The sequence below is a fragment of the Ceratotherium simum genome, chromosome 27 (assembly GCF_057802395.1).
Source record: "Ceratotherium simum simum isolate JZ-2026a chromosome 27, ASM5780239v1, whole genome shotgun sequence".
Classification (NCBI taxonomy): Eukaryota; Metazoa; Chordata; class Mammalia; order Perissodactyla; family Rhinocerotidae; genus Ceratotherium; species Ceratotherium simum.
In genome coordinates, this window is record NC_141926.1 from 35847105 (window position 1) to 35872269 (window position 25165).

General features: G+C 35.8%; 1 long non-coding RNA gene across 1 annotated transcript; it reads right to left on the bottom strand.

Moving 5' to 3' along the window:
* Window positions 1–265: 265 nt before the first annotated feature.
* Window positions 266–23776, bottom strand: LOC147913476 (uncharacterized). Its single transcript, XR_015548682.1, has 4 exons — window positions 23690–23776; window positions 19045–19170; window positions 3018–3059; window positions 266–369 (listed from the first exon to the last, which is right to left on the bottom strand). It is a non-coding gene; the product is annotated as an uncharacterized LOC147913476 (long non-coding RNA).
* Between the last annotated feature and the right edge of the window lie 1389 nt (window positions 23777–25165).

Genomic DNA, 25165 nt, shown 5'->3' on the forward strand with positions numbered 1-25165 from the left:
GCTTTCAAGAGGGGACTTTCAAGAGGCGATATTGTTAAGAACAAAGTATCTTCTTTTTCCTCTTGAAAATAACCTCTTGAAAATCTTAGCAGTCAATAGTCTTAAAAGCAAAAGTGCTTTGGATTTGCAAAGGCCAGACTCTGAGAGAGAAGTCCAAAAGTATTGTTTTGATGATCAACAGCCAAAACCCTGAATGTCAAGTTTAACCCAAGAACTATAGAGCTGGAAAGAATGCAGAAATATGTAAAAAGAGTTACCTGACTGAATTAGATGAAAATCTGGTAAGTGGAAAGCTTTGAAGAATTGGAAGGACTGTGGGCGTCATAGGCTTCATTTTTAATACCAGAGCAATGTGTCAGTGTCTCTTGACTTTTAATCACCGTCAGGTAGAAGGTTGGGAGATACAGAAGGAAAATCCTGATTTGGCTGAGTGGTTGCTCGACACATAGAAATTTAAGCAAGAAGTGATCAAATATATTATGAATTGCCAAGATTATGATCTATGTCATCATTAGAAATGAAATTTGAGTAGTTATATTATTATAAAGCAATAAAGTTACATTTTTGCCCAATAGTTAACGTATAAAGTTAGCAGTTGCTAACCAAGAAACGGGAATAACTTCCCTGGAAGGAAATTCATCCAGGAAATAGGAACCAGCAAGTTTGGATCCATGATTACTTTTTCTTTTCCTCCATGTAATCTCATGGTGATAGTTTTCCCTTTACTTCTACTTAATTTTTAACTCTCTTTTTAGTCTCACTATAACTGAAGTTATTTTTACCTTCTGATCTCTCTCTTATAGGTCTTAGCATTGAGTAGCAGGATTCTAATTCTAATTTACTTGGAGAGACAATCTGATTGGCTTATCTTGATTGTGGTTTCTATCCTATCAGTTCTGGTTGGGTGACTGGGTGTGGGGTGGGAAAAGACAAGGGGTTGTATTTATTTTACAAATATGGAGACTAGGACCCGTTTTATCAGGTGACAGACAGTTCTCAAAGAGGATGTCAGTTGAATGAGAACTCTAAGTTATGTTCATTGCAAATTATAATAATATTCCCTTCATAGGAATTGAAGAAAAGTTAAAACATATAATAGAACATGTGTATCAAATAAAACACAAATATTGTTAGCATTTTAAATCATATTTGTAGCAGAAACATATTTTCTTTCTTTCTCAGCACAGAGAAAACTTTCTGAGCCCTAATTCCCAAAACAAATCATATAAACTCAGTTTCTCTTGACACGTGAGAATTTTTTTCTCAAATTATTTACAAGTTACATTAACAGCGGGATTTAGTTTTCACACAACTGACGATTATTTTAACATTAAATTATCCTAAATCACCAGCTAACTTAGGAAAAAGAAGAGTTGGTCCATTTATTTTGATCACATAGGATAAAAATATTAGTCTGGGTTTAAAATGCAACTGAACCTGAGATTCCATGAGCTAACATAAACATTATGATTGTTATATGACTAGAAAAACATAGAACGTGTGACATGTAATAAGGATCTAAGTATAGAAATACAGATATTCTCAGTTTTACCTTGCAGTTGCTTTATCATTAAGTAATCTGTTTAGATAATAAATATGTAGACATATTTAAAATGGTGTGCCATTTAGAGTAACTACATTTCAGATCTATATGGCTAAAGGCTTTACAAAAAGAGAAGCTAATACTGATTTGGAAATTGCATGCTTTATTAACACATGTGTAAACTTATTAGGAAATGATGATAAGGATGAAGTGAATATTTTCTATCCTTTTCCAACTTATTATTATTATTATTATCTTTTAATTTAGAACTGCAAATGTTTTGGATATACTGTCTTCAAATTTTTGTGAAGATCTCATCTATTAGTCTCCATCTACTTGTATAATATTAAAAATTAAAAAATGAGTTATTTGTATAAGGTATAATTCTAAAGTAACATTGAGAGAGGCAGATGTTTAGGACTAGGAGTCTTATTTGTGAATTTTTGTCCAGTATCTGCAAGATTATCTTGCAAAATCTTTAAGAAAGAGGCAATTACCTATACATCTCCACAATAAAGACAGACCATTCAGCAGAATGAGTGATAGTAACCAGGGAGGTAAATGGGTTGTCAAACTCTGTCACCTTATCACTGAGGATTTCCTACATAAAAATGACAAGGAGGGTATGTGATGGCCTTAGACTTAAATGATAGTGAAGCAAAAAATAGGAAAGGATAATCATCTCTATACAGCGAATCAGATTCATTCCTCAGTGTGGGAAGGTGAGCTGTCTTACAGGAGTCCAAGGTATTGTTACAGACTCAGAATAGTAAAGGTGGCACATTTGTGTGTTGTATTGGTGGAGGGTGATAATAAGTCTTCCAGGAGATTGTTAATGCTGCTCCTCTTCAAAAGGAAGCTTCCGTTCCGAGTGGGAAGCAAGACTGTGGCAGCTATGAATCGAGGGATGCCAGTTCTCTCAGTTCAACAGGACAGGTGGTTTTGCTTAACTTTCTCTCAGAAGATTAACTCCTCTGGATGAAGGCATTACAAGTTCAGGAGAATAAACAGACACACACCCGCTACAGGATTAAATCGCTGCTACTAAATCATAGCAAATAACCTATTGTTATCTTTTTCAATTTAGCTGTGGATTAATTTATTGCAATGTTTGCTCAAAGGGAAATGAACACAAAATAATCACATATAAATAGAGGAGAGTATTAAAATATGTCCCACGCATGGGGTCATATTGCTAAAGGATTGATGAGTGAGAGACATGTTTTCATGGATAAATGAATATCTGTGGCTATCTCACTTAAGTTATTTGGATTTTTAGAATGCTGTTTTGTTTTTAGAAAATCATAAATCTCGATTAATAAGTTAAAAAATAAAAATGTGAGAGTATTCCTACAGAAAATCTTAGCTCTGTCAGAGCTTTCTCAAGAGTCAGTAGTGGAGTTGTGAAGATCATGCCTTAAATGCAGTATATCGATACGCGGTCATCTCCTCCTAAGCCCAGAAATTTACTCACGTTCTGCTATTGCTCCCAATATACTGACATGTAACATGCATTCTGAAAAAAAAAAGTAAAAGATAAATAAAGGGTAAATATCAAAATCACTAAGAATAAATTATTATAACAAAACAGCATTTTGTACAAGCTATTTTATAAATCATGTTAGGCAGGTAGTTCCTTCCAGCTTAATTGTGAAACAAACATCGATTCAAATAAAATCCTTCAGGAAAGAAGTAGATTTGTACAAATTTTATGACTCCGCTCTTCACAACTTCCCACTGTGAAATATAAAGTGTCAGAAAAATATAATAACTTATAACACCCTAAACCAACTATTATCCTACAAATCAATGTGGCTGATGAAGATTCGGGCTTTAACTCTTGATGGAGAGCAAGAGCTATGGCTGGAAGGAAGCTATGGGGACAATGTAATCTTATCCACCATTTCCCTCTGAAATAGAGTCTTTACCAGGAGAAAAATGGAAAACTGCTTTTTAAGGTGGCTAAGAGCATTTTGATCCTCAATGCCCTTCATTTCTACTTTTAAATATTCATTTTATCGCTATAATTAGCATAAATGACACATATCATTTGACAGAAGAAGAAGACAGGATCACGAAGCATCCAGAGTTGCAAAGTTAGGAATTGGAAGTGGCTGGGTCAGGAAAAGCCACAGAAGTGATGCATTGTGTGATTGACACATTTCATCCATGATTTCTCAATAAGGAATTGACTAAAGACTACTTAAAAACTAACTTCTCCCCCACACTTTCTGAAAATAAGGCTGAAGCACCAAGAATTTTTCTTTCCATCCAGAATTCAGAATAAATAAATTTTTGACAGATACCAGAAATTTGACTAAAGCCTACGTCGATCTATCTAACTCTACCTAAATATTAGAAAAGAGAATTTTTTTACTGTGGTAAAATATACATAAAATGTATTTTTTAAACCATTTTTAAGTGTACAGTTCAGGGGCATTAAGTTTATTCACATTTTTGTACAACCATCACCACCATCCATCTACAGAACATTTTCATCCTCCCAAACTGAAACTATGTATTCATGAACCAATAACTCCTATTCCTCCTCCTCCCTAGCCCCTGGCCACCTCCATTCTACTTTCTGTCTCTATGCATTTGACTACTCTAGACAGCTCATATAACTGTAATCACTTAGCACAATGTCTTTAAGGTTCATCTATATTGTAGCATATATCAGAATTTCCTTCCTTTTTAAGTCTGGATAATAGTCTAGTGTATGTATATACCACATTTTGCTTATCCATTCATCCATGAATGGACACTTGAGTTGCTTCCACCTTTTGACCATTGTGAATAATGCTGCTATGAACATGGATGTACAAATATCTCTTTGATTCCCTGATTCTAATTTTTTTGGTAAATATTCAGAAAGCAAATTGCTGGGTCATATGGTAATTCTACGTTTAATTTTTTTTAGGAACCGCCAAACCATTTTCCACAGCAGCTGTGCCATTTTGTATTCCCACCTGCAATACACAGGGTTCCAGTTTCACCATCAGTTTGTCAACACTTGTTATTTTCCTTTTCTTTCTTTCTTTTTTTTTTTTCTTTTTGACAGTAGCCATCCTAATGGGTGTGAAGTGATATATCATTGTGGTTTTGATTTACATTTTTCTAGTGATAGTTATGTTGAGCATCTTCCCATGTGCTCATTGGCTGTTTATATATCTTCTTTGGAGAAATGTCTATTCAAGTTCTTTGTCCATTTTTTAATCATGTTTTTTGTTGTTGAGTTGGTATTATTATTATTTTTAGTTGTTATTGTAGAAGTTACAGTATGCATCCTTGCCTTATTGGAGTCTACATTAAATTCATACTGTTATCACTTCCTAGTCAATGTAATGACCTTATGGCATCAATAACTGCTATTGACTCATGATGTTAATAAAAATGATTACAGGGGCCAGCCCGGTTGCACAACGGTTAAGTTCGTGTGCTCTGCTTTGGTGGCCTGGGGTTCACAGGTTCAGATCCCGGGCACGGACCTACACACCGCTCATCAAGCCATGCTGTGGTAGTGTCCCACATACAAAATAGAGGAAGATTGGCACAGATGTTAGCTCAGGGCCAGTCTTCCTCACACTCACACAATAATAATAATAATAATAATAATAATAATAATAATAATAATAATAATTACAGATAGCTGCTATTAAAATTAAACATTGGTGGTAGTTCCCACTAAATTTGCAGAAGCAGGAGAAGAAGGCAGGGAAGAAGAAGGAAAGGGAAGAGGATGAGGAGGAAGAGAAGGTGAAGGAGAAGACAAGAGCCAAACAAAAATACCTCTACAACCCATGAAATAGCAAGAAAAGATAAAATGACAGAACGAAAGCCAAACATTTAAGTGATTTCAGTAAATGCAAATAAATCAAAATTTCTGCAGTTTCCTGATTGGCAGGAAGAAATGTATGCATCCTTGCCTTATTGGAGTCTACATTAAATTCATACTGTTATCACTTCCTAGTCAATGTAATGACCTTATGGCATCAATAACTGCTATTGACTCATGATGTTAATAAAAATGATTACAGGGGCCAGCCCGTAATCCATATCCAACAATTGTGTGTTTACATAGTTTCTAATTTAAAAATAATATAATATAATAATATATTGTCATTTGAGAAGTAGGTTGGCCACATATGATAGGAGCAGGTATAACGTAATCTGGAGTAGTTTCCCTTGGTTTCACAGTCCCTACGTGAGGCCAAGGGCAAGCAGCTGTCACACATTTGGAAATCTCAATTGTTACCATACCTTTTGGTAGTTAAATTATGGTCCTAGAAGAACTTATACTAAACATCTAAGTACTTCCCTTTAAGGGATTATTTATAAATATTGTCGTGTCCTGTTTCCCGAAAGAAATTCAGACATAATAAGGCCACATTATCTTCCCAGAGGAGGAAACAGAATCAATGGCTAGCTGTTTTTGAAAAATATCTGTGCCTGTGATTTTCCAGAATTCCTGAAAGCCCATTTGACCACTTTCTCCTATTCAATGACAAAGACAATCAAAACAAAGTAGAGAAAAATATGATACTATCAAAAGATACACATATATCAAAGGGACACAGAAAGATTTTAACTGTCAAAAGTGAGGCAAAAGCATACAGACTTAAAGTAAAAGATGAAATAGTAATACTAGAGGAATTTAAAATAAAGATTCTTACATGGTAGAGAAATAGTTTTTAAATATCGAAATAGACGTATTTCATAAAGAAAATATGAGTTATAAAGGCTTAATACTTGAATAACATTATCAACCTAATGAAAAGCAATTGTAAAGAATAAAAGAAAAAAATAGCACAGTAGAATGTAATTTTAACATACATTTTGGATCTTGAACAAAAAATAAGCAAAAATAAATCAAAGGAAACTGAATTATATAATGTAAAAGCTAACAAAGAGCAAACATTCAGGAATCAACGTAATATTTAGAAAAGCTCATACTGTACACAGTAAAGTGAAAAAGTGCCAATCATTTTCTCAACTAGAATTGTGTGGATAAATTCCTGACCACAAGTCAACAATTTGAAAAATGAATAATAAATATTTAAACAAAATAAATGGAAAATTTGAATACTATAGCAAGATGTTTTAGGTAAGAAGTAGTAATCCACAGTTAGTGTGGAGAAACACACAGTTGAAAATAATCAAATTTGAAAACATCAAGGCACTTGTACTTCTTTAGTAAATATACAATGTAACTAGAATAATTTTAAAAATGAGCTTCTTTAAGAAAATGATGTCACACAGACAAAAATCTTCAGAGATGGACATTAGAAAGAATTTATACATGTGATGAGGTTTAGAATTAAACTATTCATAATGAACGTCTATTTAATAAATGATGCTGGGGCACATTTTTAAATTATTTAGATGAAAATAAAACAAGATCTCTAAAACTACCATGTACAAAAAAATTAATTTTTAAAATGGAAAGATGGATTGCAGAAAGAAAGGAAGAATAAAAGGAAGAAAAACTCAGTAATGATTTGACTAATGCTGATTTTGGAGAGAGATTGTCTAAGTGTATAGCTATATGGGAATTATTTTTATGTTATTAAGCATATATTTTTACTATGAAGACTATACATTTCTTTAATTAAAGAAAATATTGTATGTATTTATTTGTAAGTACATGAACATCCAATTTCATAGTAGAAAGAGGTTTCAGTTAATTTTTGCAAAGTAATATATTAGCCAGAAGTCCCAAAATGTAAGCTAACTGTGCACTCTAGATCCCATGACTCCTGGGAGAGGAAGATTTGACTGATCCTGTGCTTACAAAGAGATAGTAAGGCCTTCCAGTTACCAGTTCCACAGGTAAGTGTGGAAGTTGCCACTTCATCTGAACAGCAAGTTAAAAGCAGAACAGACCGAAAAGTCAACAGCTCATTTTGGATCCATAAGAGAGGTGAGGATACAGGACAAATTGCTGCCGTCAAGACTAGAGAGACAGAGAGGTGCATATAGGGAGTCACGGCTTACCCGGAACAGAAATTCACAAGAGGAAATCCCAGGAAAACCAGTGCCCAGGTAGGAAAACCCGAACTATAATTGAGAAATTTCTGGAGGTGCAGTGGAGGCAAATCTGAGAGTTAACAACTCCAGGGGGACCAAATCATAGGGGAGCCGTCACACTTTTCTGAGTTTTCCCTTCAGGAACTCAACCAGATTCTCACAGGAAATATTGGAGAAAAACCCTTCCTCTCTAGCAAGGGGAGGGGAAAATGGACCATTCTGAAATATGAATGAGCACTCTGTTCTTCTTAACAAGGCCTGCCCTCAGGGGAAACTAGTTAACCGGAGCCAAACCTTCTGGGATATTATCAGAGAATAACTGACCTGGGGTAATGGGAATACTCAACTCCAGCCCACTCTAGTCCTCCCTTACCACCTAAGAGGGGAGAAAAAAATGAAGTTCACAGTCCTAAGGCATAGGTTCCCTAAAAGACTGAGACCTAATCATAGAACTACATGATGCTTCCCCTCCACCACACCTCACCACTACATTACTAAAAGCCTATTCACAGCAGTTCCTTTTACAAAGTACATCATGTCTGGCTATCAAGAAAATATTACAAAGCATACCAAAGGACAAAAAGAGAAATTTGAAGAGACAAAGCAAGCATCAGAATCATATATGGCACTAATGTTGGAAATATAGGCTGGATATTTAAAACAACTATGATTAATATCCTAAGGGCTCTAACGGATCAAGTAGACAGCATGCAAGAACAGATGGACAATGTAAGCAGGGATTTAGAAATCCTAAGGAAAAAAAAAAGAAATGTTAGAGATCAAAAACACTCTAACAAAAATGAAGCAGTCCTTTGATGGGCTTCTTACTGGACTGGACATGGCTAAGGAAAGAATCTCTGAGTTTGAGGATATATCAGTAGGAAACCTCCCAAACTGAAAAGCAAAGAAAACAAAGAATAAAAAAAATAGAACAGAATGTCCAATAACTGTGGATGATCACAAAAGGTGTAACACACGTATAATGCAAATACCAGAAGGGGAAGAAAGAGGAAAAAGGACAGAAGAAATATTTAAAATACTGACTGAGAATTTCACCAAATTAATGTCAGATGCCAATCCAAAGATCCAAGAAGCTCAGGGAACACTAAGTGGGATAAAGACCAAAAAACTCTACATGTAGGCTTATCACTTTCAAACTACAGAAATCAAAAATAAAGAAAAAATCTTGAAAGAAGCCAGAGGAAGAAAACACCTTACCTATAGAGACACAAAGATAAGAATTACATTTGACTTCTCAGAAATCACACAAGTAAGAAGAGAGTGGAGTTGTGAGAACAAAACCACCAAACTAGAATTCTGCATTCTGAAATTATCCTTCAAAATGAAATAGAAATAAAGACTTTCTCAGACTCACGAAAACTGAGAAACTTTGTTGCCAGTAGATACGCCTTGCAAGAAATCTTAAATGAAATCCTTTAGAGAGAAAGAAAATAATATAGGTTAGAAAATTGAATTACCATAAAAAAGGAATTAAAAAAGGATTAAGTAAAGGTGAAATAAAAACTTTTATTTTTATTATTCTTAATAGATCTAACAGATAACAGTTAGTTATAATAATAGTAACAATATATTCAATTATGTATCTTATGTGTATATCTTTTGTGTATGTCATATAGTTTATACAATGTATAGTTATGTATGCTTATATATAAGTGAAATGAATGACAGCAATGATTGAAGAGATGGAAGGGAGGTATGGAAGGGAGAGGTTAGGATTATTTTGTTATATAAGGTACACACATTACCCATGCAGCCGTATAGTATTATATGAAAATGGACTTGGATTAGTTGTAAATATATAGTGCAAACTCTGGGGCAACCAATAAAAAAAAGTATAACTGATATACTCAAAAAGAAGAGAAAATACAGTTATATAACAGACACCTCACCAAGGATACAGATGATAAAAAAGCATATAAAAAAATGTTCCACATCATATGTCATCAGGGAAAAGCAATCTAAAATAATGAGGTACTATTACACACCTAGAATGGCCCAAATCTGGAACACTGACAACACCAAATGCCGGTGGGAATGCAAAATGGTACAGCCACTTTGGAAGACAGTTTGGTGGTCTTTTACAAAGCTAAACAAATTCTTACCTTATTGTCCAACAATCATGCTCCTTGGTATTTACCCAAAGGAGTTGAAAAGTTATACCTACACAAAAAACTGCACATGGATGTTTATATATGCCTTATTCACAATTGCCAAAAACTTGGAAACAACCAAGGTGTCCTTTTATTGGCAGATGGATAAGTAAACTGTGGTACATCCAGACAATGGAATATTATTCAGCACTAAAAGAAATAAAAAGACATGGAAAAACCTTAAACGCATATTAGTAAGTCAAAGAAGCCAATCTGAAAAGGCTACATACTGTATGATTCCAGCTATATAACATTCTGTAAAAGGCACAAGTAAGGAGATAGTAAAAACATCAGTGGATGACTGGGATTTAGAGGAGTGGAGGGGAGGCATGAATAGGTGGAGCACAAACAATTTCTAGGGCAGTGAAAATACTCTGTGTGGTATCATAGTGATAGAGACATGTCATTAACCATTTGTCCAAGCCCATAGAATGTACAACATCAAGAGGGAGCTCTAATGTAAACTATGGACTTTGGATGATTAGAATGTGCCAATGTATGTTCATCAATTGTAACAAATGTATCATTCTGATAGGGGCATTAATAATGGGGAATTATGCATGTGCTGGGCCCAGGTATATAGGAAATCTCTTTACCTTCCTCTCAATTTCACTGAGATCCTATAACTTCTCTAAAATAATAGTATCTTGAGAAAAAAAGAGTGCTATGTGTCACTTTAGGACAAGATATCAGGAAGGACTTTGAGGTGGGGAAATGAGGAAGAACATAAGAAGTTATCTCCCTATTGTCTAAAGCTGGACTTAGTACTTGACAAAACGCTTTTAGTTATAAACCTAAGAAGCAAGAAATTTCAAGTTGTAATGAAATAAAATTAAATTTCTATCTCATCTTTGAATTTTAATGTTGAAGATAGGCTTGCTAAATATGTGTTGACCAAGATAAACTGTGTTTAATTTGCTACTAGTGATTTGGGGTGTTTGTTTAGCTGTAAATTGCTAGAGAATTTCACGTTGAAGCGTCAATAGCAGGCAAAGATATAGAAGAATTGTACATAAAGTCTTGAAAAGTATATGACTAAATATGTTTTACACATGCCTCAATATTAAGTATCAAAACTAAATAACCAATAACAAATTAGAAATAAATATTTGAAACATATATGGACAAAGATAAATGATCACTAATAAAATGATCTTATATATTAATAAAGCAGGAAAAATTCTCCAATGGAAATAAGGGCAAAATTTTTAACTCATTACTGAAAAGAAAATGCAAAAGTCTTGTAGACCTATTAAGATTTATACTCCATTGAATTAAAATATGCAAACACAATATAAGTGGTGAAAGGAGTGGTAAACCCATTTTTCCTAATCTGTGGGTGACTTCATATTGGTATAAAAATTTTAAACAGTAATTTGACAATATTTATAGAGGGGTTTAGAAACGTCCACGGCCTTCCACTTGGAAGTTTTTCTTTTATGGCTGTGTACTAAGGGCATAATAAGAAACTATTCACAAGAACATTTCTGGTAACATTATTTGCAATAGTCGAGAAAAGAAAAAAATTATACACAGATTAAGTCTTCCACAAAGTATATATATTTGTTAATTAAATTATGGCAAAGGATATTTGTTGATACAATTACAGCACTAAATTAAATTATAACACTAATTCATAATTAATAAATATGCTTTCAAAAATATGTGATATAAAAAAATAAATTAGGATGAAGTGTTAAATAAACATTCTGGGATAATAGTATGATATACATCATAGTGTTGATTTTGTTTTAAGAAATATTCTTAAATTGTTACCGAACCAGGTTCGTTTTTGCCCACAGCCCAGAAAGCCAAACGCCAAGATGAGACATTGCAGCAGAGAGAGAGTTTAATCACAAGGCAGCCAAGTGAGGAAAGTGGGAGAACAAGTCTCAAATCTGCCTCTCTGATAATGGGGACTCAAGGATATTTATGAGGTAGGGGGCAAGGTGGTCTGAAGTGTGGAGATAGACGATTGGAGATGAGGAGAGGTGAAGTAATTGATGATCTGCACAAGCCTAGTCAGACTTCATAGGACACATGTTCACAAAATGGTAGCACTAGCATGAGCTGACGGTGGAGTTTTTAGCCTTTGACGTCAAAATGTCACTTATCAGACATCCGTGCAGGCCCAGTTGATGGGTTGGTGGTCTCAACCAGCCTGAAGTTGACAAGGGGTCCTAATTCCTGAAAAACAGCTCAAACACCCCTTACCATGGTGACCCAGGCTCCAGGGAGATGTGATCTGTAGGAACCCAGTGGGAGTCAGATAGCATATTGCCTACGCAGCACAGTTAACAATGGGTGGGTAAACAGCTAAAAGCTATAATCAGTAATTGCAAAAAAGAAAAAAAGTTTAGCTCCTAGTTACTTAATTATCAATGGCTAACTGTTTGCTGGTTTCAAAATGATTAGATAACAATTCTTGATGACCTTATTCTGTGGGTCAATTTATTCATTCTCTCTCTCTCTTCATTTCTAAGGTTTTCAGTGTCTACCATTTAATAATTATTTAATAAATTGCAGATCTTGACCATATAGACAGGCTGAAAAGTACGGATACAGTGGCAAGATTGAGGAAGATATCATAAGGCCAATAATCTTTCTTTAAATTGAATCCTTCTCTAAAGTAGACCCTGATGAGGAGAGAAAACCGAGAACACTACTTCCAGGGCTGCAGCTGTGGGTGCCTCTGAAAATGCACTTATGGTGGAACCTGGGAAACAATGTGAAGAAGCAGAGAAACAGAAAAAAGAGAGAGATTGAAACTTTATGTCTTTTTCTCTTTTCCTTTTAGAATTTGTATTTGTTAAACAAAATTCAACTGAGTAAATTTGAAGATCTAATTGGCTTTATTAAATGATTCATGAAACTGGCAGTGTCTCATCTAGCAAGCAGAGATATACTCTGAGGAGTTATACAAAACAGAAAGTGTTTATACGAAGAAGATGAAGCAAGGAATTTATTAGCAAAAGAAAAGAAAGGATCATTTTGGGCCAAGACATCTTCTCTGTAGGGGGAAGGAAACAGCAAGAATTTTATCATTCAGATTGCTTCTTCTTCTGAGGGATGGAGAGGGCCCAGGTGACACATTACCTCATTGATACTGACCAGAAAATTCCAGACTGGTTTCTTGCTAACGTTTCTAGAGAAGGTCAAAAGTCAATTAGGTCAGGTATTAAATCTAGGTTTGGTATCATGGGCTTTAGCACAACGATGCCATTTTGAGCCTGTGGTTTTTCCCTTTAATAATTTTCCCCTTTTAATCAGACTCGCATCTGGACTGAGAGATATCATCAAAATTTAAGGCATTACTGCCACTCTCAGCTACCACTCTATAGTTCTTGCAGCTTTATCAATCCTTGATGTGGTTTCCATAGATCATGAAACGATTCTGCCTATCCCTGTGACATTCTCAGGTCACAGTTCCAGGTTCACAAATTTTAATTTGGCCATTCTATTTGTTCCTTTTCTGATGTTCCAGTGCCAGGAGATCATTTGCTTGGCAAATAGTGGCTGCAAACATGCATGCTTTTGAGAGAATATGACGCATCAGGGGGATTTTTTGATAACCATAAGCAGGACAATTCTCAATGTCTGGAGTGCACTTCAGAACCATGGTCCCCAAGACCCAAACCAACCAAAATCAAATAAGTCAAAGAAAGACCATGTTGAAGGAGTCATCTTTTTAAGCCAAGTCTGTTGCTCAGTGATCTTATGGAGCTGAGTCTCAACTTCCCCAGAAATGTTGATCCAGGTGCAGCAGATGGTATTAGTCACACCACAGACACCTCCTTGCTCAGCTAAAAGATAATCGTGGGCTATATTATCACCAAGAACAACCTTGGCCAGAGAGTCTAAATATTTTTGCTGGGCAACTAATGTCTTAGCAAGACAACCAGCACAATCTTCAAGAATTAAGGAGAAGTCACTGATCATACCCTCATTTACATTTACTCCTAACCAGGGAAGTAGGGTCCTGCCAAAGGAAGCATACCCTGAATCATGAAAAGCCTCCTGGTAGGTCCTTTCTAGAACAGTTAGGGGCATAGTTAGATAACTTAAGAGGCATTGCCCAGCTGTGCACCAGCCATCTATGCATTCATAGACCCAAGGAGAAGAATAATCACCACAGATAAAGGTAAGTCCTGCCAGGGCACAAACCATTTCCACTAAGGTGGCACTGTTAATAGATTCATTTGCAGAAATTGTTGCATTTTCTCATTCAAGCCAGGGGTCAGTTAGATTTTCTCCTAGCCTGAAATAAAAGTTCATTCTAAATTCCAGAGGTTACCTGCCTTAGCAATGGCCTGGGAAATACGAATGATGGCATTATGTTTCCATCTGAATGCCAGAGTAAAGGAAAGAAAGAGAAGAAACAAGGATTTCATGTTTAGTTTATAAAGTCTTGATCTGTCCTATTGGGTGGTAGCAGTCTACCTGGATGTCAGCTACTTTCCTTCCTTATCAATTTAATTTGGAGGTCTCCAGTGTTTGTACAGGACCAAGTGTCAGGTGGAGTCTTGTTCAGTTGTGAGATGGATATCCAGGGCTCAAGTCCCTGAAGTTTGGCTGTCATCTGGGTAGTGAGGAGGACCTGGTATAATCCCTTCCAAACAGCTTGGTGATTCCAAATCAGAAGGGTGGGAGAAAATTGGAAACATGCGTTTGGTGAGTCATAGCTAGATATTTGAGGAGACTGGAAGAATTCAAGATCCAGTCCAGTCTACAAGTTTATAAGAAAACCTCAAAAATGATTAATAGGACTAAAATCTAATATCTACAAAGGTGCAAACAATTTTTCTCTCTACAATTACCCCCATTTTTTTTACCAAAGATAATCACAGTAAAACTAAATTTTTTTGCATTAAATGTGGCCTGATTATTTATGTAGGTGCAGTAAGAATAGTGATAGACCATATGAGCTCTTTTTAAGACGCTTTTGCTGGAACCTTGTAGGTACCGGGTTGAGTTTTCCAAGCAGTTCCCTGAAGCTGTCTGGCCATATCTGAGTCTATGCACATGTCTCTCAAATATGACATTCCAATCAAAGCGTTGGTAATACAGCCAATGTTTCTAATTGTGTCCTGTTACAAAGAGAACAGATTCTTGTTGAATTTATGCAAATAAATATATTGTCATGAAAATAAGAATACTTGCTGAGAGTTTCTGAATCCTGAAGGGATCAGGTAAGGAGAAAAGTAAATGTTTCATCTTTGTTCACAAGGTATACTTTACCAAATTGCTATGTCATAGATAGCTTAAGAGAAAAGGTCTCCCTAAATCCAGAAAAACAAAATATTAGAGCATCCTCCTTAGTTCACACAGTTCCCTGTGATTAATACTTGTTCTGCTTGAATCCAGTTTTTCCCTTGATTCTCTCAATCTTGCCAGATGATTGAGAGTGATAGAGGCAATGATAAGTCCAAGAAGTTTGGAAGGTTTTCGTTAAGGCTCATATGATTTACCCAGTGACGTGGGTGCCTTGATCACTGGAGATTGTGGAAGGTATATCCCGAGTGGGAAACACATTTTCTAACAGTTTCTTTGCTACTATGAGGGCATCATTCTTGCAGCAAAGGAAGGCTTCAATCCATGCAGAAAACATACATACAATAATAACAACATGTTGATAACCCATACTACATGGCAGTTGAATGAAATCCAACGGCAAGTGCTCAAAGGACCCAGAGGGAGGAGTTCTGAGGCATCTGGGGATGGAGATAGTTTTTTCTATAGTGGGTAAAGGAATGTAAAAACCAAAAAATGGGGTTTTGCAGGGAAACAGGAAGAATCAAGCAGCTGTCTTGCGTTTCCCACAGCCCCAACTGTTTGTTTAGTTTATAGCCATTGTTTACTCATTTTAATTTCTCTGATTCAAGAGCAGACTTTTCCATGTTACAAGGACATCAGAATGGCAAAAATATGGCAGTGAGGGGTCATTTTTTACAGAAGCAGAATGAACTTCATCTAACACGTGCCACAATCTTTATAGAATCTGTTACTGCTGCCTTTTCATGAAAGTCAGCTAGGGAAATTATTTTGGCAAAATCCAGAGTCCTTGTTTTCTAGGTAGATTACATCTTTTCTTAACCAAAAAATTCCCCCACATCCTACTTTCCTTGCATACAGTGTTGTTTCCCTTATAATTCTTAGTAGCTTCAATTACATACATAAGAATTTTTAACCTTTAAAAACCTTAATTTCTAGTGAAAAATAAAGAAGTAAACAATTATGAGCTGTCTTTTATATTAGCATTCTATGGCTTGGCAAGTTTATAAATACTTCTTATAATTTCTAGAAACATGCTTTTCAGCATGGCATAAGACATGTTTACTAACAGACCCAAATATCTTTGATTCCTCTGTAAAAGGAAGAAAAATGTGGATAAATCTATGTTCAGTAATTAATCTTTCAGTATTTTATTTTATTTGGGGATGATCTAGATAGTCAATGAATTTCCCATCATTTAGTTTAGCAAAATGCTAGGGTTTCAGGTTACCAATAAGATTTGAAAAAACTGTTTTTAAGTACACATTCCATAAAATGTAATTGTTGCTAGAAAGTTTACCTATAAGCTCTTATCCCACTTACATGTATTTAAGTCAATTGCTCACAACAATTGTGTTTAGATTACCCCTGAAAAATTCATGAGAGATTAGACAAAATCAGCCATCACTTTAAGTAATCTTTCCTGCTGACAAATTTTGTAGCAGAGATATGAACTTATTTGACTTTTAGTAAACCTAGGTAGAATAAAAGTTATATGTTTGCATTATATTCAATGTTGGCAACTCTAATGACACGTCAGTTTTAATGAAGTCAACAGACTTAAACTAGCTTTAATTTACTAAAGATTGATCCTAGATCACATGAACTTGAAAAACATTTGAGTTAGTTTTTATTATATTTCCAAGAGTTTAAGCACTTAATTTTCTTTAAGCCAATTAAATAGAGCTTTTTTATAAATTAATTTTGCCAATACTATCCTAAGGTGGAAAAACATCCCACATCTACAACATACATGTATAGACACACAGAACATATAGACAGATGACAATGGAGACCTATTAGTTATAAGACAGGTACCATAATGCAAAACTCACTGGTTTATAAAAGAACAGTTGGATCCATACTGTGTATAAAGAGAATAGTTGGAATAAATTAAGATTACCTATTCAGATGGCTAAAGCTTTTTACTAATATTTGCAGAGAAGACACTTAGATTTTTTTCAAATGACCTTTTCTCCTTTTGATAAAAATTACCTCCCTGAAGTTTTCATTTCAAAGAATGGTTCTTAGGTCCCAGAGAAGATGGGGATAGAAAACTTACATCACAAAAGTACAGAGAAAAGTATTCAAGTTTTCTTCAAGATGAAGTTTTTGAGGCATATTTGAATATTAGCAAAGGTCTAGGATAATTTAAAATTTTAAGTGCAGGACAATTCTGTTTCTAATACCCTGATCTTTTACAATATCTACAAGTATTTTGAGATAAATAGGGAAGGTTTTGGAGTATGATAAAAAGGACAGATGAACTTTGAGCAGCTCTCTAGAGCCACACCTTTGGTCCCACAGAGATTTATAAGACAAAGACAGTTGTTTCTAGTTCTCCAAAGAACTGGACTGCCGCCTGAATAACAGGCTGCAAAGAGACTGACCCGCCCCTCCAATTACATTTTCCCCAATTTGCTTCTTTCCCTCTGGGTACATAGTTTAGGGGAGAAGGCCCAAGAAAAAAAATTCCTATCAGGCTCTGAATATCAGCTTCCATTTTGGCCAAACTTCTGATCATAAAGTCATTAAATTCTTTCAAATATCTTGTCACATTTCAGGCAGAACAAACGGTAAATATTTCTGGCAGTATTGAATAACCCCGTTAATTGTAATTTTAGTTTTCCTTTGGCTGTTTAAGGGAATAACACAGCAATTTACCAAAAAAAATTCCTCAGAGTTTCAACTGTAGGTGGAGCCCATTTTGGGGCATTTACATTGATGTTGAGGAATTTGCAGAGGGCTTCTGAGGACAATCTTTTTTCCAGTTTCCCAGTTGATTACAATTGAGACATTGATTTCTGGGCCAGTGTTTTGATAATGGATCCCTAAAAGGGTGAAGTAGGGGACATCTAGGTGTTGTTTTAGATACCTTTTGTGTCTTTAATTTTTCATTAGCCTTTTGCAATGAATCTTTCAATGAATCTATTTTGGACTCCTGAAGCCTTCTGGAAGGTTCTACATATCATTTAAAATAGGTATCCCATTCTGTTTGTTCAACCTGGGATCTCTTGCTCTCAAATGCATTTCTTAATGAGTGATCTGGTCTAATGGAACATTTCCCAAAATGGCCATTGTAATTCTAGGTTGTCTTCTGTAATATTTTGCCATTTTTACAGATACCTTTAGCTTCCAGGACCAAAATTCTTAGACATAAAATAAGCAGGTGTGTCAGAAGGTGGTGTGCAAAACTCTTTGGATATAAAGAATCCCATTTTTTTTTAGCTAGGCCTTTGGGTTTCTTGGAGCCAAACTAATACCTAAGAGGGATGCATCTTAGAGTTGGAAATTGTGGGGTGTTTTACAATGCACCTCATTGCATGGAAATTTTCTTGAGATTGGTGGGTGACCTAGTGTCAATCTAACCCATTCTGTGAACTACTTAACCTCTCATGGAAATCTTCTTCTTAACATATCTAACAGCTTTTAAATGATTGACCCACGCCCACCAATTTAGTGGCCTTTTTGGCTTCCGAGATTCCATTAGCAATGGCCTTTTCCTCATGTACATAACGTATGAGGTACATGTACCTCATATATTAACATACTAGCAGTAACCCAGGAACTGGGGACTAGGGAAAGGATTGAATCAGCAGGCCCCAGTGGAAACCAGGGACAAAACCAAGGGCTGGGTTTTAGATGTTACTGTGGTCTAAATTGGACCTATTCCAATCTCCGGACCTACTCGGGTCTCAGATCCACCCAGGTTCTGGCCGGAAACCACCAACAATTCCCAGGGAGCTTTGGACTGGGGTAAAGGATTGAACCAGCAGCCCTCAAATAATGGGAACTGTGGGGTGATTCCAAACAAATGGAGAATTGTAGCTGCCACCAACAATTCCCAACCTGGAATTGGGGGAAGAATTCCAAGCAAACGTGGAACTACAGTAGTTCCCAATGTGGAATCCAGGACAGAATCAAGGGATGGGATTTTCCACTCAAAAACCTGAGAATTTTGGTCTGAAAAGCCAATTAGATGGAGAGCTCAGTGCAAAAAGAGTGTGGAGCTCAAACTAAAGAGGAACTTACCAATGGCCCTAGGAAATGGCGAGAAAGACAGTGAACTCAAAAGGGTTCACAGGGCACCACATCTGTGTTTCTCGTTGTCCCTGAAGCTGCTGGAAGTCTCCTTTGGTCCTGCTGCTGTCTCCAAATCTGTTAAAAAACAAAATTCAACCAAGTACATTTGTACATTTGAAAATCAAATTGGCTTTATTAAATGATTCATGAATCAGGCAGCATCCCACCTAGTAAGCAGAGAGATACTTCAAGGAGTTACATAAAATGGAAGGTTTTTATAAGAAGGAGGGACAAAGAAATTATTAGCAAAAGAAGAGAAAGGATTATTTTGAGCCAGGACACCTTCTCTTTGGGGGTAAGGGAATAGCACGAGTTTCTCATGCAGGTTGCCTCTTCTTCCTCCAGGGGAGGAAGGAGGCCCAGGTGACAGATTACTTCATTGATACTGACCAGAAAATTCCAGACTGGTTGATTAAGATTACATTTCTGGGGAAGGTCAAAACTGTAGTTAGGTCAGGTATTAAATCTAGGTTTGGTATCATGGGCTTCAATACAAGTGATGCCATTTAGAACCTGCCGTTTTTGTTTTCAACATGTTGATTGCCACGTTTAAGATTTTACTTCCCAATTCCCTTTTAATCCTCTTAGTGCTCAGCACTGAGGCTCAGAACTTGGATTTAAAGTTGGGTCTAAGAGAATCCAAAGAGTCGGTGAGACTTCCATGGTGTCTTTTATACTATACTGCTTTCTAAAGTAACTTGCAGTGTTGGCATAATCTTAGAAAAATGTTTTTAAATAACCTGTTCATCTTGAGTATTAATTTATAGTAAAAATAATTTAACAATTTTTATCTGATCAGGAAAATATTCTATCTGCGCTTTATAATAGTGATTCAAATCAAGTCTAACCAAGATATGTCCTAAGTGTAGAGATTCCTAAGTATCCAAATCTTGAAAGAATTTTAGTCTTCTAGCAATGCAGTCTAAATTTAAAGATATGATAACTGAATCACAGAGAAGAGCATTCTTTAATCCCACCTCAGTGTCTCTCAATTCCCTTAGTCCTTTATTTATTTTACAAATACAGGCAAAAACAGCAATCCTCCACATGCTAAAATTTATCACTCATTTTTTAAAATAAGCGTAAATAATCCAATTTTTGCATAATTAAATTTTATTAAATATTTTTTCTTAAATTTCCTGGCAGATAATTCTTCTATTCTACTTGTATATTTCACTATTATTTAACAATGATATCTGGGATAAAATTCACAAACTGTGTTTTTGCCATTTTGCATAGAAAATAACCATTTAAGTATCCAAATGAAAGTGAGGTAGGTAATATGCCATGTGCAGTGTGATATTTCGAGAATCTAACCAGAAAAAGATATTTTCCCTTATAGAGTCACACTGATATGAAGAGAGGGCACAGAATAAGAACTGAATAGCAAAAGGCAATATAAGTATACTTTTTCAAAAATGAAATTTGCAGGCCATTCTATCTTAAAAATATAGACTGGTACTATTTAAAAATTATATAATTAGGGGATCAAATGGTAAATGTTAAAGCTTATGCCTTTTTCTATTAACAATTGCTAAGGACATATCTTCACTATAATTTCTTTATAAAGAAAAGTGTACTTTAAGCTCACTTGAATTAATTGCTACTGAATAAACAGTTTTGTATTTATTGATATTTATATATCAGTTATTTATATTTTACAAGAGTTCTTAAGCTATGTCTTTGTAACTAAAGTGTAAAACATAACATTCGGTTTCTACTGCCTAATGACACATCTTCAGACCATTTTGAATTTAAAAGAAGTATAAGGGAATAACATACTTTTAAATTAATCTGCAAATAATCCAGTTTGGTTATCTTTTTTCCTAATCCACCCGAAAACCTAACCCAAGTGAACAGAGGGTTAGACCCTATCACAGTGCAGAGATAATGGAACTGCTCTCAGGCTCCTTCACTCTAGACAGCAGTGATTTTCAAGATATCCAGCCTCTTTACTGAGAATCACAGAAATGTGATGAAAGACGTTCGAGATAGACTGTATTCTCATGACAGAATAATATTTCAAAATCACTTCTTCTGGAACAACATGACTACTTTTTGAAGCTCTCAGCTTGGTGCTAGACTGAACTCTTGTGCTGTGATTCAGTCCTACTGGGTAGAAGGAACCAGGCAATTGAGGCTTGATCTGCCACGTTGGTAGTCTGAAAATCCAATTGCGTAAGAAATATATCAGACCAATCCTGTTTGCCTGAGAGCATGGCGAAAGACGTAGAAGTAGAATATTTCTGGACTGTGCAATTATATAATTAATGCCTAGAAATTATAGAAGAGTCTTTTTTATTTACACAGGAAAAAACCACAACTCTATATGCATACAGTCCATGCTGACCACAGACAGGTAGAATATATTTTTTCTTCCTTATTTCTCGAATTCCCGTTTCTTTTTTTTTTTTGCCCTGATTCATAGGCTTATTTATTTATTTATTTTTTTAATTTTTTGTTTATTGCAGTAACATTGGTTTATAACATTGTAAAAATTTCAGGTGTACATCATTATACTTCTATTTCTGCATAGATTACATCGTGTTCACCACCAAAATACTAATTACAGCCCATCACCACACACATGTACCGAATTATCCCTATGGTATTTTTCCTCCCTATGAAAGTCCTGAGGCAAAGTATCCTGAGGCTGTTGCCCAGGGAAGACTCAGCTTACAGTTTCTGCTTTGCTGCTTCACTAACCTGTGTCCATTGTAAGCTTCTAGGAAATCTACATTAATACTTCTTGTTGCTTAAGAGGCACAGGTGGGCACATGTAAATAGAGTAGGAAAGATCACACAACAAGTATTTGCTCCTTGTCAAGTTGTTTTGTAGCTTCTGATCTCCCTAAATGGGAAGTATAGAAAGAAATACTTTGCTCCACAGATAACAGAACGGTGTGGATCAATTGGTCAAACTTCCAATTGTGGGAAATATATAGTTCAGAGAATACAGAATAAAAGACAAACAACAAAGAATTAAAATTAAAATATAGAAGAAGATGGAGGGGTGCTCTCTGCTTGCTCACTGAGGGAACTGTGTTCAGTGCTTCCAGATCTGGTTTTTCTCCTTACTGCTGAGCTCCTTTTAATAGAATAACAAAGAAGAATCTTATTAATGCTTGATGACATGACAAAAAAAAAGTTTTAAAAACATTAGCAGCCAACCAAGACCCCACAGGTCTTCTTGAGGAAATAGCATGAGACTTTACAGATTGGTTAATATAATTCTCAAGAGTGATCTCAGAGTTAAAAAAGAAAAAAAGACAACAAATCTTGGAAAGTATGGATACATGTTTTTTTCTTAAGAAGACAACCAAAAAAAGCTAAAACATCGTTGTATTGAGTGAAACTACAGAGCAGCCTAGTCACATGCAACTCTTTCCTTTCATAAATGAGGAAATGGAAGATCAGAGTAGAGAAGATGCTGATGGAGGTTATGTTGTGAGTTGACAGCAAAGTAGAAAAGTTGGGATCAGATGACAACCTGTGTAATTCCCAATCCCAGAGATGCAAGATGTTTCAAGGTCAACATGAAGTAATTTAAAAAATATTATTATTAATCTATAGTGCTTTAAAAAGATACTCCTTGTGAAGAATATGTGCTATCAGAAAATAGTCTTAGAATTCTGCTGAATTAATGAATGACAAAAGAATAGCCCAAAGTAACTGCTTAGTGAAGCGATTATTTATGAGCCCTGACTCTGACTGGTTTTATGAGATCTACCACATAGCAGGAGCCACAAAATGGGGAAACACAGAAGCAAAGGCAGAACAGAAGTGGGGAAACTGGCTTTATTCTCATATGTGCTAACTTTCACAAATAGAATCAAGATATCAGAAGCACTGCTGGAGATTCTCAATCTAATTCTCAGAATAGAAGCCCATCTAAACTCATCCCTGGGTGGATGAGAACTGAAGAGCCCTGAAGTCTGAGCACAGTGAGCTCAGTGTTACCATCCAGTGTTCCCTGCTCCATGAAATCCAAACTGCTTTAGAAGGACCATCAAGGGGGGATCCAGAAGACGGGAGCAAGAGCTAGTATTTAAAATGATACTTAAATTGTGATACATGTAATCAACTCTTAAACCCCTCACCTCCTTTAGAACCATATTGTGTTGATTCCTCTTTTCTCATGCAACACTCAAGGCTATTTGCTGATTGCTCAGCATGATAGCCATCATTTTGAGCTGCTGTCATCTTTTTTATGGATGGTGGGTATGGGGAGCACACATAATATTTTGAGACTAGCGCAGCTTGGAGACAGCATGAGTAGAAAGTATAGGAAACTGAAAGGTAGTTTGAAGATTGGGGGAGTGAATATAACAGACTAAATAGTTTCAGGTTTATCACCAATAGAATCAAAATGAATACTTAGCTCTAAGTACTCTAGGTTTGCCTAGAAAACCAACTGGAAAAGATGGTTGTAAATGTTAAGTAGCAGTGTTGAGCCCAAAGCTGTGAAGGGTCTGAGATGTTATCCTACTTTCAAGCTAACAAGTTAACCTGACACCATTTCTCTCTTTCTCTCTCACACACACACAGAAACTCTGGACATCTGGATGAGAAAACAGGCTTTCTATTTACTCACAGACCAATCTTAGCAGCACCGGATCCCCATTCTCCAATTCCCTGTGGAGGAAGACAATGAGAGCCAAATGTCACCTGCACATGCAGTAGGAATTGCACCACAGGAGAGGAACCACAAAATAAGGAGACTCAGAGCATATATAGGGTGGCTGGCACATCTGCCCTTCCTCCCCTCCAGAGAGAGAGAGGGAGACAGAGAGAAAGCATTGCTCTGGAATGTAAACAAGTTTTCTCTGAGGAGCATGGGAAGGGCTCTACTCTGAAATGTAAGCAGATGACTCTAGAGCAGTACACAATCTCTAACTTCCAAGTCATGCTTGTGATTTAACCATTTAGCCCTGCCCATGCAGAAACATGAAAATATTCATGGAGAGTAGAGTTGTTTCAAAACAATGAGAATTTGCTTGGCAGCCTGATTTGAAATGAATTGGTTCACATGCCAAGGGGAAACCAAGAAACAAAACCAGATAATATGCCCTTGGAGGAAAGGCATGATTTCTATGTTTCTTTATTATCTCTCTTATAACCCAGCATTGTTATAAAAGTTGATAATATGAAAATATAGAATATTATGTATCAGAAAGGCCATACCCCATCTTTTTGCCCAATTTTATTGTAATGTACTTTGAATGAATATGGCTCGCGGTGTTCAATCACAGAGCAATTTTACTCTGTCTTCCAGTATTCCTTTAAAATTTATTTACTGTGGGATATTACCCTCCACTTCTAGGTAAAAACTTATGAAATCCATGTTTTTTCCCTGTCATTTTTAAGTGAAAATTTTAAGTTCAATATAAATTAATGAAATTACTTTAAGTTAAAAATGACAATTTGAACTGCTTACGTAAAATGTTCAATCCTCTGTAATAGTCACTGTGTCCAACTTTATTCAAAGTTATAGCCATTCCTCTTCCTGTCACGTAGAAAAGGCTAAATACAGCAATGAGAGGCCCAAGAAAGGGGGATAGTTGCCTACTGCTTTCTTTGTTGCTCACCTTCTCTGAAATTTATAAACCGTTTCCTATTTCTCTAATGTTGAAGCTGGGGAAGAGAGGAAAAGTAAGGGAAATGGCAAATATTTTACTTTACCAGATGGTTTCACAATTGCTAGATCTGGCAGATATTTCAAGCTGAATTTATCTTAAGTGGCACTTCTTGCGTGTAGAGAGAGGGGATTCCTCATAGATTTATCAGTACTGGAGATCTCTTAACTGCATCCATAGGAGATGTCCTCATAAGACAACTAGTGGCTTTGCCCCTTCCACAGTGCCTAGAAATGTTGAAACTGACTTTAGCTTTTGCCTGTTGTATAACTGCTTTTGTTGGTCCTATTACACAGTTCCTAAGATGAATCCACATCGAGGTGTCCTTATACATGGCACATCTTGACTGATGAACGTTCATGAAATATTTAACACAACAAAGTCTTAAAGTGCAGGCAGACCCCATTGTGCCACTTCTTGACTCATCTCTCAAC